Genomic DNA, 18,634 nt, shown 5'->3' on the forward strand with positions numbered 1-18,634 from the left:
CAAGCCCGATCTTATAAAATACTTTCCATGTCATTCATATGATTGACAATATGCTTGCATACTTGGAAAGCCCTCAAAGAAAAATCGTTAAAAGACGACAATGTACCAAATGGTACAATTAAGTTAATTTAAGTCTCGAACTAGATCAAATAGAGAATTTAAAATGAAATTAAGAATATTAAAGTCCCAGAATGGTTTAATATGGTGATTTGGAGTTCGAGGATCAATTTGAAGTCAAACTAGAATTTTTACTGTCCAGGGGCAAAATGGTCATTTGCCACCCAAGGACACAATGGGAATTTTTAGAAAAGAATTTTTTTTAGCCCCATTTGAGTATTGGAGTATAATTTGAGGGTTTGGCAGTGAAAAAGTTTAATTCCAGTGATTTCTAGAGTGTAGGGGCAAAATCGTAATTTTGCCACCCGCAGACAAAATTTGAGATTTTGAGAGAATTTAGATCAAATTTGACAAATTGGAGAATGGTATGAGTATAAGGGATGAAAAATATGTCTATGGGTAATTTTTCAATTTTTGGGGCAAAAATGTAATTTTTGACTTTTACGAGGGTAAAAGTGTAAATTTCAAAAATTACTCCACCAAGACTTTGGATAAGTCTGAGAATTTTACCTAAGCTATGGATATGTGGGACAAGTGTATGGTGAAAATTTGGAAATAAATGGATGGCTAAAATTTAAGGAATTAATAAAACATTAAAAAAATGAATAAAATAATATTATATTATTTTAGCCTTTAAAAAGGTAAAAATTCCGGAATTCTCATCTTCTTCAGCTGTCCAAACCAGGGGAGAAAAGGGAAAAAAAAAAACAAGAATCCTACCTGAAAAATTTGGAGAAAATCAAGAGAAATCAAGAAATCAAGCATTAAAAAGGTAAATTTCATTGATTTTCCTTGTGATTTTCACTACCCATGCATTTTTTTCTCATTTCCATGCAAAATTAGAAAGTGGGTATGGACACCCATGCTGGCCAAACCTCCATGGATGAGTTTTGAGCTTGATTTTTGGTTGATTTTAATTGAATTAAGTGATTTTAGTTAAGTTATATTGAAATATAGCAAAAATAAGCTAGAAATATAATTTTCTCCCATTGAAACCCATTATGCTGAATTTTCTAGGGGAATATTGGCTGCTGATCTTGATGGTTATTTGAGGAATTATGATGAATAATGATGAATTATGAGCCTAGAAAAATAATGGATATTTTCGGAGCAAAAATACAAATTTTTACCCACTAGGGGTATTTTCGTAATTTGTTATCGAGACTGATAATTTGCACCACACTGAGGGACATTAAGTCAATTTGAGTGCAATTGAGGTGTAGAAACTGAAAAAAATTAATTTGGAGTTTAAACAGACGCGTATATCAATTTATCGGGTAAAAGACCGAAATAGGCTAACACCGCATTTAGGCAAAAATTTAGACATTTTTGCATTCCATATCAAGCATTAGTAGTCTAAATTAGTTTAATTTCAATTTAGTACCAATGTGGTGAATTTCTCGATTTTGTACTGTGTCAAGGTGGTGAGTCCTCTGATAAAGGCAAGGGAATTGCACCCGAGGACCAATAGTCTGAGTATTTCGAAAATCCTAACTCTAGACACGGTGAGTAACCTTACCATCATTTTAATTATCTAAAGTATGTTTTTATTCGGTTTTGGTGAATTTTATGAAAATGAGTTCAAATGGTAAATTTTTATGTTTTGTAAACAAAATGAGTTTAAATGAAAATATTTTATAAATTGTCTTGAAACGAAATAACGATTTTGAAAATAGAGTAATTGGAGACCACTGATATGTTGTAAATTTAAAATTGAATTAATGGCTTATGTTATTGTATTGGCATGACTGGCTGGGCTGTGTTTTTATGAATTATATGAATCGCTTTATTTTACCCTTGCAGGCTGGGTAGTAATATATTAGCCCTGTCATGCTGTCAAAATTTTATTGTATGGTGGGTTTGACCTGCTGCAGTGGGCTGGATTCTGTGGACTAGCCTATTAGAGGGGCACGGAATCCTGTTATATTTTTACCTCGGTTGGAGAGGCGAGTATGGTAACTCCTGAGGTATAACTTTTAGAGTTCACTTCACGCCAAACCACCTCGTGAAGGGGAACTCGGCCAACGTCAAGGAATGGCTATGTTTTCAAAATAAAAACATGACTTTCTAATAGCCTTGGCGGACTCAGTTGGGATAGCCCTCGGCCAAGGTATCCCAAATAACTGAGTATGATAATAATTTTTGGCATGAGCCAAGTTTTTTAAGAAATTCATAAGCCATACTGATTACTTGCTTTAAATAAATTGATTTCATTTGGTTGAAATAAGTTGAAAGATGATAAATTACAGTTTGATGAAATGTTTTAATAGTCTCATTTTACTCGACTTTAGATATTTTGAGTGATGTTTGTTTACTCACTGGGATTTTATAATCTCACCACCCTCATTTCCACCCATTTCAGGTTCAGAATAGATTGTAGATAACTGATATCGGCAAGGATTACAGTTGAACTTGCCACATCCAAAGACTGTAGGTTCATTTCTTTTGATACTTTTGGTCATTCGTGGGCCCACGTGTCACTGTAAATTAAATTTTATACTTTGGTTATCTGTATTACGGTATGTAAGAATTTATTTTGCTTTTACGCTATAAAAATTATTTATGCAGTGTTCTTAAAATATCGTTTTATGTGAAAATTGAATATTTTATTGAATATTTTTATTTTATTATAACAGTCATAATTCCATTTTAAACGAATGTTTTAGACATCCAAAATTATTTTTGATTAAGAAATATGTGTTTTCCACTTACATACTATATTTTTAGATGATTTTTGAGATTTTTGGGATAAATGACAAAAATACCCCTGTGAGACGGAAATTATTATTTCATTTGTTTAAGTTGGAAACAGTTTAAAATCTTTTAAAATGTGGTATTTGGAAACAGCTACCCACAGGGGAAATGAGAAGCTGATATTAAAGCCTTGCGGGGTCTCGGTTGACATTCTGGGTAATGAATGTAAATTGAGACGTCGCGGCGGTTGTCACGGGCTCGATGGGAGTTCCGGGTCGTGACAAAATATATTTATGATTATTGGAGTATAAAATGATGTTTAGCAGTGAAAAAAATTATGATTCCTGGTATTTTTGGAGCACAAGGGCAAAATGGTAATTTTGCCACTAGAAGACTAAACGAGAATTTTTATAAAATGAGTTTTTGGCCCCATTTGGTTAATATTGATTAATGTTAGTGTTATTTGAGGTTGAAAAGTAAAAATAATTTGATTCCGTTACATTTCGAAATATAGAGGCAAAATCGTAATTTTTTCACCCCGGGGGCAAATCGGTACATTTTTTGCCCTAGCACTTGTCAAGGCCAAGGGATTTTATTCATCCTGTAAATGGATAAACATGAGAAATGTGTGGTGGAGAGAGATTGCTTAATGGCTAAGTATGACACATGGACCAATGGAATGGTGACATGTGTTAAAATCTCATCCATTCATTATTTTCTTTATAAAAGGCATAAAAATCAACCTATTTCTCCCATAGTGATTAGCCAAACCAGAAGAGAAGAGAAACCAAGGAAGAACAAGCCCTAGGTGGGAAAAATCAAAGAGAAAGTGTTGGAATTCAAGGAAACAAGCTAGGTAAGTTCAAATTTCTTTAATTCTCCTTGATACCTAGCTTGCCCATGCTTTTGTTCTTGATTTTCATGGTTGAATATTGAGTTATCATGATGAATTCAATTCTGAAAAATGGGTATGGAAGAGGAATTGTTGTTGGAATAATTTGATTTTAGACTATGTTAGTGTTTAGGGATAGTTAAGCATGGTTATGAACAAAAACACAAAAGAAATATTCAATTTCTCTAGGGTTCCTTGTTGGTCGAACCATGAGGGCTGAATATCAATGGGGGATTGTTTTTATTTCAAGGAAAATGGCTTGGAAAATGATGAATTAAGGTGAAACGGTTATGTAGAAAAATTTTCGGTGCTAATGCACCAAATGACCGAATTTTTCTATAAGGAACTGTGAGGGTTCTAATGCTGAATTTGGCTTTATTTAAATGGTATGTGGTAAATTAAGGTATTAGAGGAGAAATGGATTAATTTGGAGTGAAATTGGACGCATTGGCCAATTTATCGGATGAAAAATCGACTTAGGCCACTACCGAGTCTAGATGGCTACCCGTGCATTTTTCATTTCATATCATATATATATATCGAGCTTGAAATAGCTTATGACTGTTAGACACAATTTAATTGGAATATGTGTCATGGATTATGGCTAGGTGGTGAGCCATTAGATACGGGTAAAGGACTGTACCTGCGAACTGAAAATAGGAGTATTTCTACTCCTAATACCGGTGAGTGGACTTGCATTTCAAACTTGTTTTGGGGAATATGAAAGATTCTATCCAACTTGTCTTAGAAAATGTACCTTGGGAACAAGCTTTTAGTAAAATGATTTTATATTGTGAAAATGTGCTATACAATGGTTTATGTGTTATCACAATATGATAAAATGCATGATATGCATTGGATGCTTCTTTGCATATTGATTTAGACCCGGCTATGTGCGAGTGGGAGTGCACATAAGCCATTGCTGACCCGACTATGTGCGAGTGGGAGTGCACATAAGCCGTTGCTGACCCGGCTATGTGCGAGTGGGAGTGCACATAAGTCGTTGCTGACCCAGCTATGTGCGAGTGGGAGTGCACATAAGTCGTTGCTGACCCGATTATGTGTGAGTGGGAGTGCACATAAGCCGTTGCTGACTCGGCTATATGCGCATAAGTCGTTGCTGACCCGGCTATATGCGCATAAGCCGTTGCATATGAGATGATGATGATGGGATGATGTGCATGATGATGATGATGGGATGGTGTGCATGTTGATGATGGGTATATGGTTGTAAATGCAAATATGTAAGCATTTGTTTTGTTGAAATTTGGAAGTTTACATGTGTTACATGTTGCTATTGTTATTTTAGCAGGATGACTTGTTTTAAGGGAAAAATGAGACTTTTTCCTTGATGTTCTGGTTCTCGCTGCAGCGAGAATGAAGTTCGCTACAACAAGAAACTTTCTGTCTATTTTGCTAACTTGTGGGTTTTTGCCATATATCCCATTTCTTTGGTACCATAGTTGAGCATGGATTTTTGTAAAGTGATTTACTCATGTGGGGTTTACATGAAGGGTTTAAAGGAGCTAAAACAATTGCATGGTTTTGAGAGAATGAATGCATCATGATTTGGATAAACATTCCTTATGGTATGCTTGTTCCCATCTTGTTCACTCACTGAGTATTGTACTCACGTTTTATAAAAATTCATGTTTTCAGATCAGGTGACTGTTGGACCCTAGATCGAGAAGTCCCCGTAGTGCATCTCCTGGGTATGTGTCTGGCATTCGATAGTAATCTTTTTTATTGTAAATGTCTCTGCTGGAAGTCATGGGTCCTTTTGTATTGTGAATACAATCTAACAATGTGAATATGTGTATGTAATGTAAATTGCTAAATACATGACTGGTATAGTGCATGTATATTATTATCGATAATGCCATTGTGTTTTGGCTATGTTCACACCCGGGAAAAGGTGTGTGTGTGTATGCATGATATGATAAATTTGTTAAGCAAAGGTAAATGGATAGGCTTGCTTGGGCTTAGTGAGCTATGCTCATTGAGCTCATGCGCCGATCATAGTCCGGGAAATTGGGTCGTGACACTATGAAATGGTCAAAATGGAACCAGGTGAAGACGTCTTTACCATGTTTGATAGGTTTACCAACGTTACAAACAAGCTCAATCAACTTGGCAAAACCATACTTGAACATAAGTTAGTTAAGAGATTGCTTAGATGCCTTCCAAAAAGTTGGAAACCTAAAGTAATTGTTATCCGAAAGGCTAAGGATCTTAATGTAGTTACTCTTGAGGAAATCTATGGCTCACTCCTCACACATGAACTTGAAATGAAAAAAGAAAAAGAGGAGGAAAAGAAAGAAGCCAAAGAGAAAAGAAAACCCTTGCTCTAAAGATCGGCACAATTAAGGAAGAATTGGAAAATTTGTCAAGTGATGATAATGAAGAGTTAGCCATGATAGTTAAAAGATTTAGAAAAACTATATTATAATATATAACAATATATTATATATATTATGTAGCATACTTATTAATATATTAATTAGTTAATAATAATTTACTATTATATATAACAATATACTATTACGTAGTATATATGTTATATGACTTCTTAGTATACTTATATCTATACTATATATAAAAGTAGGATAATTTGATTACTGTTCAATTTCTTTCAATTGAGTCTTTAATTGAATGACAAATGTCATTCAATTAGAGCCCCTCCTTATATATTTTTATTAACTTTTGCTTCTCAATACGACGTCGTTTTGAGATTAAACCTTTTAAATCCTGATTGTTGATTAATGAATTTTCTTTTGACCCTTCGGTTAGTCATTTTCTTATCGTTGATTTGCTTGTCCATTTTCTTCTTCTGATTTAGTTGTTTTGTTATCTTTGTTTTCGACGCTCTGCCTTCAATTTGTCGTTAGCCCTCTCTTCTACCCGCCGATCGTCTTTCATTTCTTCTATTGTTGTGGCGGAATCTCTTTTTTCCACTAGTACCTGCTAAGGCTTTTTGTTCATCTTTCTTGGAGAAATTGTCCAACAATTACAATGGTATGCCCTACAGTTCTTCGGACTCTAATGGTTTGGTCATTTTCTTATCGTTGATTTGCTTGTCCATTTTCTTCTTCTGATTTAGTTGTTTTGTTATCTTTGTTTTCGACGATCTGCCTTCAATTTGTCGTTAGGTCTCTCTTCTGCCAGCCGATCATCTTTCATTTTTTCTCCTATTGTGGCAAAATCTCTCTTTTTCGCTAGTATCTACGTAGGCTTTTTGTTGATCCTTCTTGGAGAAATTATCCAACAATTACAAAGGTATGCCCTACAGTTCTTCGGACTCTAATGGTTAAAGTACCAGCACTCTTTGACAGTTTTATACTTTTTCCATTGTCTGGCTTATTCGCTCAAGACAGTGCTCTCTTTTTCGTAAGCTTTTAACCTGAGATGACCCAATCCAAACCTGTTTGAATATGCCCATTTGCCACCTATGACTCAGAGCCTAAATGAATTAGCTATGCTGAATTACTTCCCTAGCCTAGAAGTGAGTTATTCAACTAAAGTTGGATTACTGGATGTGGTTAATGAGTTCACCAAATTAAAGTGATTTAGGATGATGTGGCCCTTAGTTGAAATTTGACCATGGGAAAGAGGCATGTTTCCCTCATCTGTTGACTTGGTTTTTTGGTTTTGGCAATTTTTTGGTTTAGCTTGCCAAAAAGGCTTTGAATATTTGCACATTTAAATTTGAGCCAGTTTGTGGGTCAATTAGTCATTGGGTAACCTGAACTCTTAGGTGGATGCAGTTTGTAATTTTCACATTGAAAGAGATGGTTCTGTAGTGACTTGCTGTTATTCTGATATATGCTTGAGAATAAACCCTTAATCATCTATCCATGCAAGCAACAACTAGGAACTCAACCTCAAAGCCCACCTGTACATCAGAGAAGTAATAGGGGTGGTGCCAAGTGTAAAACCTGACCCTATAAACACATGTCATGACATACATGCACTGAGTAGCATGTTATTATGCTAGGAAAAGCACCTAAGAATAGACGAAACTCGGTATTGTACCTAATGGTACACTTGAGTTGATTTAATCTCGAACTAGTTCAAATAGGAATTGTAGGATGAAATTTAATATTTTATAGTCAAGGAATGACTGAAAAATGATTGTTCGGAGTTCGAGGGTTCATTTGGGGTAAAATTGGAAATTTGGATGTTTAAGGGTAAAATCGTCATTTGGCCACCTAAGATAATAATTTGACCATGGAGTGAAATTTTTGATCAAGATTAACTATTTGGAGTATAATTTAATGATAGGAAGTGAAAAAGTTTAATTATGGTGATTTCTAGAGTGTAGGGGTAAAATCGTAATTTTACCACCCGCGGACAAAATTTGAGATTTTGAGAGAATTTAGATCAAATTTGACAAATTGGAGAATGGTATGAGTATAAGGGATGAAAAATATGTCCATGGGCAATTTTTTAGTTTTTTGGGCAAAAGTATAAATTTCAAAAATTACTCCACCGAGACCGAATTTGTGTCCCTAAGGATGATCAGTTGAGACAAGCTATTTTGGAGGAAGCTCATTCTTCCGCCTATGCTTTACATCCTGGAAACACCAAGATGTATCGGACTATTAAAGAAAGTTATTGGTGGCCGGGTATGAAACGAGACATAGCAGAGTTTGTAGCGAAATGTCTCACATGCCAACAGATCAAGGCGGAGCATCAAAAACCATCAGGTACTCTTTAACCTTTACCGATTCCGGAATGGAAGTGGGAACACGTGACTATGGATTTTGTTTTGGGACTACCGCGAACACAGAGGGGAAAAGATGCAATCTGGGTGATCGTAGATCGATTGACTAAGTCCGCTCACTTTCTAGATGTCTATAGTACATACTCTATTGAGAAGCTGGCTCAGCTCTATATAGATGGAATTGTGAGGCTACATGAGTTCCCGTTTCTATAGTGTCAGACTGAGATCCTCGATTCACTTCTCGATTTTGGTCGAAATTTCAAGAAACTCTCGAAACCAAATTGAAATTTAGCACTGCTTTTCACCCACAGACGGATGGTCAGTCAGAGAGGACTATCCAGACCTTGGAGGATATGTTACGGGCTTGTGTCATTGACTTTATTGGGAGTTGGGACAGACATTTGCCATTGGTGGAATTTGCTTACAACAATAGCTTTCAGTCTAGCATTGGTATGGCACCGTACGAAGCTTTATATGGAAGAAAATGTCGTACTCCACTTTGTTGGGATGAAGTGGGTGAAAGAAAGTTAGTGAGTGTGGAATTGATCGAGCTAACTAATGACAAGATCAAGGTTATACGAGAGAGGCTAAAGGTAGCCCAGGATAGGCAGAAGAGCTATGCAGATAAACGAAGAAAAGATTTGGAGTTTGAGATCGATGATAAAGTTTTTCTTAAGGTTTCTCCTTGGAAAGGTAATAATTTGAATACTTTGAAGTATTAAATCTTATTGATTATACTATTATGATAAATTATGGTGTTTTATTGGATAACGAAAGGTGTGATTCGATTTGCGAAGAGGGGAAAGCTCAACCCGAGATATATTCGACCATTCCGAATCACTGAAAGGATTGGACCGATGGCTTATCGGTTAGAATTACCTCCGGAGTTAGATCGGATCCACAACGTTTTCCATGTCTCCATGCTTAAGAAATATGTACCAGATCCCTCTCACGTCCTCGAAGCACCTCCAATCGAGTTGCATGATGATTTGAAGTTTGAGGTACAACCTGTGAGTATCTTGGATCGAAAGGATCGAGTACTGAGAAACAAGAGTATTTCAATGGTCAAAGTGTTGTGGAAAAGTGCTCAAATGGAGGAAATGACATGGGAAGTAGAGCATCAGATGAGGAACCAATACCCGCATCTATTCGTCGAATCTGGTAAGTGAAATTTTGAGGTCAAAATTTTATTTTTAGGGGGGTAGAGTTGTAAAACCTGACCCTATAAACACATGTCATGACATACATGCACTGAGTAGCATGTTATTATGCTAGGAAAAACACCTAAGAATAGACGAAACTCGGTATTATACCTAATGGTACACTTGAGTTGATTTAACCTCGAACTAGTTCAAATAAGAATTGTAGGATGAAATTTAATATTTTATAGTCAAAGAATGACTAAAAAATGATTGTTCGGAGTTCGAGGGTTCATTTGGGGTAAAATTGGAAATTTGGATGTTTAGGGGCAAAATCATCATTTTGCCACCTAAGATAATAATTTGACCATGGAGTGAAATTTTTGATCAAGATTAACTATTTGGAGTATAATTTAATGATAGGAAGTGAAAAAGTTTAATTCTGGTGATTTTTGGAGTGTAGGGGTAAAATCGTAATTTTACCACCCGCGGACAAAATTTGAGATTTTGAGAGAATTTAGATCATATTTGACAAATTGGAGAATGGTATGAGTATAAGGGATGAAAAATATGTCTATGGGTAATTTTTCAATTTTTTGGGCAAAAGTGTAAATTTTAAAAATTACTCCACCGAGACTTTGGATAAGTCTGAGAATTTTTTCTAAGCTATGGATATGTGGGACAAGTGTATGGTGAAAATTTGGAAACAAATGGATGAAATTTTAAAAATGGGCCAATGGGAAAGTGACACGTGGCATTTTTAAAATGAAATAATATTATTTTAATGAAAAGTCAGCCCATTTAAACCCCATTTTAAGTGCTGGCAGGCCATAAGGAAGAGCAAGAGTGGAAATAGAGAGGAAAGGAAGAAAAAAAGAAAAACCAAAGAGAAACAAGAAAATTCAAAGGGGAATTCGCGATTTTCGATCGTTTACGCGTCTAACAGTAAGATTTTTCGATTTTAGCTTGATTTCTACCTTTCCTATGCCTTTATTTTCATTTAGCATGCTTGAGGAGAGAGATCAAAAAGTGATATCAAGGGCTGGACGAAATTCTAGGGGAGAGAAATTGAAATTTTTAGGTTTTGATTTTTAGTTAAATTGATAGTTTTAGTTAGTTAAATGTGTTTAGAAATTAAATTGGGCAAGAAATCATTAAATTTTCACAATACCCACTCTTGGCTGGATGCTCAATGCTGTACAATGATGATGAATTGATTTTATTCTAAGGGAAATGAAGAGAAAATGATGAAAAACGATTAAACGTGATAGAAAAACAAAGTAGAAAATTAACCGAGTTAATGTCCCATTTTTGGCCGAATTTTTCAAGGACGGGAGTGAGCTGATTTTGTTGTTTTTAGAAGGTTATTGGCTGATATTTAATGGTTAGAAATGTTGGAGAGAGAATGGGATGATTTAGAGCTAAAATGGAGCGCGTTAGCAATTTATCGGGCAAAGTGCCAAAAATAGGTTAATATCGCGTTTAAGCCGTTTTAGGCTATTGCATTTCATACCATGCATTAGTATAGGATTTAAGTTAATTATATAGTGATTTAGCATCAATGTGATGAATTGTGTAAATTTTTGTAATGTGTCTAGAAGGAGAGCCTTCCGAAAAAGGCAAAGAAGTCGTACCCAATGAGTAGTGATCGGGGCGCTTAGAAAGCTTTTAGTTTATACAAATGGTGAGTGAACTTATTATTATTGTAAATTATCTAGAGTTTATTTTTAAATGCCCTTTATGTATTTTATGAAATGAGAACGAGATTAAAACGAGATTTTTGATGTTTTAGGAATAAATGTGACAAATAAAAATATATTGTATTGATTATGAAATTGAGTAATTGGAGGCTGCAAATTGACTTGAAAAATATATATTTTCCTAGGAATGACTTATGAGAAATGAGTATATGTGGCTATATTTTGTGAGTGCATTGGAAAATTTATGTAAGTTGTTTTTACTTTTCAGGCTGGATAAATAAATAAAAGCCACATTATACTGTCGAAATTTTATTAAAATTGGTGGGTTAGTCACTGCAGTGACGGGTTTTCGTGGACTGCCTATTAGAGGGGCATGGTAAACCCAGTTATATAGTTACTCCGGTTGTAGAGGCGAGGAGGGTAACTCCCGGGGTAGTATTAGAGCTCACTTCACGTCGAACCCCCATGTGAATGTGTAACTCGGCCAAAGTCAAGGGGCGACTTGTTTTAAAAAAAAAAATGTGTTTCACGTGTGAATATTTTAACACCCTTGGCGGACTCGGTTAGATGCCTCGGCCAAGGTATCCCTGAGGATTAGTTTTGGCTTGAGCCTTATTTTAATAAAAGACATAAGCCTTAACAACTGTTTTGGTAAATTACAAATATTTTATGGTTTAAGAAATAAATTGAAAACATTATGAAATAGGTTGAAATTTGATGTTTAAACTTACCTCCATTTTACTCGCCTTTAGATATTTATGATAATGCCTGTTTACTTATTGGGATTTTATAATCTCACCATCCTCCTTTCCACCCATTTCAGGTTTAGTATAGACTGTAGATAGCTGATCTCATCGAGGACTACCATTGGATCTGCATTTTCCAAACCGTAGGTTCACAGTCCTCTTTACTTTTGTTTATTCGGGGGCCCTCTTGTTATTGTAAATTAAATTAAATATTTTGGCTTACTATATTTCAGTATGTATAAATTTATTTAGTTTTTACGCTATAAAAATTATTCACGTATAACTCGATAAATATTGTTTTATAAGAAAATAGAATATTTTCCTTAATATTTCTTTTATTTTCTTATTATATTCAAATAACCGTAATTTCGTTTTAAATGAAGATTTTAGACTTTTAAACTCATTTTGAATATGAATTATGTATTTTGTACTTATATATTACGTTTTAGCTAGTTTCGAAATTTTTGAGAAAAAATGACCAAAATACCCCTGTGTGGCAAAAATTTTATTTTGATTGTTTTTTATCTAAAATAGTGTATATTCTCTAAAAACTCGATATTTAACAACGATTGCTCATAGGAAAGGAAAAAAACTGATATGTAAGCCTTGCGGAGTTTCGGTTGGCATTTCGGATAATGAGTGTCAATCGAATGTCGCGGCGATTGTCATGGGCTTGAGGGAGGTTCCGGGTTGTGACACCAAGAGCGGTGGCAGCTCAAGCAGGGGAAAACACAGTAGTGATAGCAGGTAGTATCGCCCCTATTGATTGCTTTGGAAAGGGAAAACCCTTGGCTTTTATTTACTGGTCTGCAAATTGTAAGTACTAACAACAGTTTTATACTTTTTCCATTATCTGGCTTATTCGCTCAAGCCAGTGTGCTTTTTATCGCAGGCTTTTTAGTTGGTAACTTTTAGGAAAAGGCATCATCAGCAATTAGTTGAAAATGTTATTTAAGATTTGCAAGTGGTTTTTATAAGTTCTTAGAGGAGTTTAGTGCCTCTTTTCCATGAGCTATAACCACTTTGAAAGTTCTTTGTAGTTTGGATCAGTATCTTGAAAATCCCGTTCAATTAATGTTGAAGATTTCACTACAAATATATGCTGTGATTTGTTGACAATTATATGCAGCATGGTCTGACGTTTATGGCTAAATTGTACAAAGATTTCTAGCAATTAGCTGCTCTGTTTGTGACAAGTATGCTTAGCATTTACACAAATATTGTAGTGTGCCTTATTTTTTCTTTGAAAAGATTTATGGGATCATTATGCATTACTTGGGCTTTCAGTTTATTCTGTTCATAACTATCATTTTAAGTAGGTGACGTGTTTTCCTTTAATTTGTCTGAGTTCATATATTAGATTTTGATAGTTTCATTCTTTGAAAAACTTTACAGGTGGAGATATTAAAGCCTAAACAAAAAAACTTGGACATTTTTAAACTCCAATGCAAGCTTAAAGACATCTACTTTCCATATATTCAGGTGTGAGTTTAATCTTTTAAGTCCATTACAACTGGGTCATATGTGAAAGTTGTAACAAAAGTTAATCTTTTAATCTTCGGACTATAATGGTTAAAGTCCCAATTTAACCTTTTATGTTTTTAATTTTTCCATTACCAGCACTCTCTTTTCCTGTCATTTTTTAAAAAATCATTCAATTGTCGATAAAAGAAATCATTTTTTAGTAATTGTGCTGATAGGACTTTTCTCTACCTTAGAAAAGTAGGATTGAATAAATATTTCTACATTTTAAATTAGTTGGATTGACATGTATTGAAGCTAGACAGAAAAATTAAATCAGAATAAATTGAACTTTTGTACTTTCACTTAGTGGGTATTTTGTTAATGAATTGATTACTTAATTTTAGGATTCCATAGACTTTTTTTAATTGATTGATTTATTTCTTTTGTTGCAGAATTATTATTTTGGTATTGCTATTTTTGATATTTGACATATAAAGGTATGATTATTGTCTTATTTTTTTTGTTTCAATGTGTAATTTTATATTTTTACTATTTTTAGTTTGATATTGTATGATATGATTAGCTATTTAAGTAATTATTTCAAAGTTAAATTTTGAAGTTCATATTTATATTTTTGGCTGGGTTTGGTCAAATGGGTTATTGCATTAATGTTTCATTGTTATTGAAAAATTCTGACCAATCAACAAAAAGATAAAAGAGATATGGTTAATAGTAAAAAATTTCTTTCAAATTTTAACCATGAAAACTGACTACAAATAGCAGTGAGCATAGGAACATTTCTCTACATGTCAAAGCAATATAAAAGTAACAACTTAACTAAATGCATGCTACCTTTGTCAAAAGTAAAAGAGATCTTATGAGTAATATTCCAACATTTGAAACACACTTGCATAGCAATCATGACCAGCAAAAAAGTAGAATAGGTAATGCATATTTATATCAAATATATATGGTTTATATTTTAAAAACTTACTTCTATAATTATATTAATCGTAAAATTGTAGATTATTGTTGGTTCAATAACCAAATTTATTTTTATTTAAAATAACATTAATTGATTGTTTAACTTTAAGATATGTATAGTACTTTCATAGCAATTAATGTATTACATCTGTCCATATTACACAGATACAATGTCAAATGAAGGTTCGAGAAAAAGAAGACATGAATAGAGTAATCGTTGTTTAAACCATAGTAGTGATTTTAGTGAAATACTTCATGATGTACCTATTGTTGACAATCAATCTTTGTTGTTTTCTATCACCATAGTTAGACATATCTAGCAATTGTCTAACAGTGCGATCATAATGGGTAACCAAAATAAGAGCCTATTTTTTAACAAATTGATTTGCTTATGTTATTCCCTTTCGATTTTCTATTATATATACTACTGATATAAATTTATACTCTACCAACTTTTCTGTGATTGAAACCAAATTAAATAGCTATTTGTAATTAGTATCAATTTATTTTTTTTACAAAATTTATAATTTAAAGATACCATATTGAAATCTAATACGACATAATTTATATTTTCTGTGACATTTTTCGTAGCATAGCTACGGGTACCATCCTAGTACTATATAAGTAAATATTAACTATATATAGTAATATATTAATACACAATACATTGAATTAGTATATAGTTATACACTATATATAGTTTATATCAATACAATATACATATATACCATATAATTATATATAGTAAATATTAAAACAGTATATATTGTTTATAGTTATAAATTATATAATATAACAGTATATATTGTTTATAGTTATAAATTATATAATATATATCTTAATACACGATAGATAGCATGCTTATTAATACACTATATACATTATATAACAAGTATAATTAGTCAAAAATTACTTATTAACAATCTACTAATATAGTATATTAGTGAAATTATAAGTGTGAGACTTTGACCTTTATAGATTCGTAGATAGAAGTAGACGTGATATCCCTAATCAAGGGTAATTTTGTCATTTCCTTAGTATGCCTTTAAAAGTAAGTTTTAAACAATATTAAGGCCTAAGTAGGCCTAAGGCATAAATGAATGATGAAAATATGGGTAAAATGACAAAGGAAATAAAAATGATGATGATTTTCACGGTAAGGGCAAAATGGTCATTTTTCACCTCGAGATCAAATTTTTAAGTTTTCATGAACCCGAGTATTTCTAGACTATTATGGACCTTGTCTTAGTGTCAAAAGAGTAAAAAGATTGCATAAAGAATTGGAGGAGAACAAGCTAACTTGTTGAGGGCATTTTGGTAATTTAAGTGGAGTGGATAAGCTTGAGCTATAAATATCTCTTTCTTCCAGCAACTTTTTCAATCTCCAGCAGCTTTTCTTCTTCTTCTTCCTCTCATCTTATGTTGCTTTTATCCTCCATGAAAGCTTGATATGAAAGCTCCATAACCTTCCTCAAAATAGCTCTAATTTTTAAGCTTTTGTGCACTTTTACATAGAACCCTTGTACTCCTTCACCTTCTCACTTTAAAACGCTTGAAAAATCTTATTTCCATACTTTTTCTCTCTAGCTAGGTGTTTTAGAGAGAGAAAGAGGGAGCTTTAATATTAGCTTGAAAGTTTTTGGAAAGAATTTCAATTACACACTACCAAGGTGAGTAGTGAATTAGAATTGATTTTTTTTGTGTTGAAAATGATTAGTGTTTAGACTTGTGGGTGTTTTGGTAGTTGAGGTTGTAAATTCACTTTGGAGTGATTAGGATAGTGAAAATGGACAGCCATTTAATGGCACTTGGACACTAGTAGGTGATAGCTTGTAGAACTTGTAATTATGAGAATTGAGTTAATTGTGATGTTAATGTGATGATAGGTTCCAATGAAGCCCCATCGTCTCATTTAGACCATTAGGGAAGTTAGAATCGACTAAAGGTTCAACCAAATACCGGTGAGTGAACTTGCATTTCAAAATCGTTTTGGGAGATATAATTGTATTTGTATGACACAATTGAATGATTTATTTCAACTTTTCCTTAAAGATGTGTACCAGGGAACAAGCCCTTGATAAAATATTTTGATGTTGTGAAAATGTGAAATGTAAAAAAGGACGGACTTATGTGCTCCTATACCGTGATGAGATATATATATATATATATACGAATAATGTTGTGTAATGATATTGACCCGGCTATGTGTGAGTAGGAGTGCCCATAAGCCGATACTAACCCGGCTATGTGTGAGTGGGAGTGTGCATAAGCAAATGCTGACCCGACTATGTGCGAGTGGGAGTGTGCTAAGCCGATGCTGACCAGACTGTGTGCGAGTAGGAGTGCGCATAAGCCGATGATGACCCAGCCATGTGTTAGTGGGAGTGCATATGAGTTGATGATGATGAGAGGGTGTGCATGATGATTGATATATATATATATATATATATATATATATATATATTTTTTTTTTTTTCATACATAGATATGTGTGTTATCACTAGCTCATGAATATGGTATATGGTTGTAATGCATATGAAAGTTTGACATGTTGAACTTTGGCAATTTATTTGTGTTTCATGTTGATTTTGTCATTTTAGCAGGATGGTCTTTTCTTGAGGGAATGGAGACTTTTTCTTAGTGCTCTGTTTCTTGCTGCAGTGATAAACTCTCAGGTTTTGAGGGTTTTTACCAAACCTGGTTCTCGCTGTAGCGAGAAAGTTGCTGGAGCTTCTCGCTGCAGCGAGAAACTTTTTGTTTTGGCCAACTGAATCTCACTGCAGCAAGAAACTTTCTATCCATTATGCTATCTTGCTGGTTTTTGCCATATTTTTCCATTTCATTTATACCATAGTTGAACATGGACTCCCAACATTTAGGGGTTTATTTAATTCAGTTTGAAATAAGAAATTTTAGAGAGAAACTGTAAAACCTGACCCTATAAACACATGTCATGACATACATGCATTGAGTAGGATGTTATTATGTTAGGAAAAGCACATAAGAATAGACGAAACTCGGTATTGTACTTAATGGTATATTTAAGTTGATTTAACCTTGAACTAGTTCAAATAGGAATTGTAGGATGAAATTTAATATTTTATAGTCAAGGAATGACTAAAAATGATTGTTTGGAGTTCGAGGGTTCATTTGGGGTAAAATTGGAAATTTGGATGTTTAGGGGCAAATCGTCATTTTGCCACCAAAGATAATAATTTGATCATGGAGTGAAATTTTTGACCAAGATTAACTATTTGGAGTATAATTTAATGATAGGAAGTGAAAAAGTTTAATTCTGGTGATTTCTGGAGTGTAGGGGCAAAATCGTAATTTTTCCACCCACGGATAAAATTTGAGATTTTGAGAGAATTTAGATCAAATTTGACAAATTGGAGAATGGTATGAGTATAAGGGATGAAAAATATGTCTATGGGCAATTTTTCAGTTTTTTGGGCAAAAATGTAAATTTTCACTTTTACGGGGGCAAAAGTGTAAATTTCAAAAATTACTCCACCGAGACTTTGGATAAGTCTGAGAATTTTATCTAAGTTATGGATATGTGAGACAAGTGTATGGTGAAAATTTGGAAACAAATGGATGAAATTTTAAAAATGGGCCAATGGGAAAGTGACACGTGGCATTTTTAAAATGAAATAATATTATTTTAATGAAAAGTCAGCCCATTTAAACCCCATTTTAAGTGGTGGCCGGCCATAAGGAAGAACAAGAGAGGAAATAGAGAGGAAAGGAAGAAAAAAAGAAAAACCAAAGAGAAACAACAAAATTCAAAGGGAAATTCACGGTTTTCGACTGTTTATGCGTCTAACGGTAAGATTTTTTGATTTTAGCTTGATTTCTACCTTTCCTATGCCTTTATTTCCATTTAGCATGCTTGAGGAGAGAGATCAAAAAGTGATATCAAGGGCTGGACGAAATTCTAGGGGAGAGAAATTGAAATTTTTAGGTTTTGATTTTTAGTTAAATTGATAGTTTTAGTTAGTTAAATGTGTTTAGAAATTAAATTGGGCAAGAAATCATTAAATTTTCACAATACCCACTCTTGGCTGGATGCTCAATGCTGTACAATGATGATGAATTGATTTTATTCTAAGAGAAATGAAAAGAAAATGATAAAAAAAACGATTAAACGTGATAGAAAAACAAAGTAGAAAATT

At 33.6% G+C, this 18,634-nt stretch overlaps 1 long non-coding RNA gene across 1 annotated transcript; it reads left to right on the forward strand.

The window, feature by feature from the left end:
- Positions 1–819: 819 nt before the first annotated feature.
- On the forward strand, positions 820–2,555 carry LOC148762197 (uncharacterized). The gene is made up of 3 exons (XR_016026992.1): positions 820–889; positions 1,539–1,622; positions 2,480–2,555. It is a non-coding gene; the product is annotated as an uncharacterized LOC148762197 (long non-coding RNA).
- Positions 2,556–18,634: the final 16,079 nt, after the last annotated feature.

This window comes from Theobroma cacao, chromosome 6 (genome assembly GCF_053813885.1).
Source record: "Theobroma cacao isolate CCN51 chromosome 6, ASM5381388v1, whole genome shotgun sequence".
Taxonomy (NCBI): domain Eukaryota; kingdom Viridiplantae; phylum Streptophyta; class Magnoliopsida; order Malvales; family Malvaceae; genus Theobroma; species Theobroma cacao.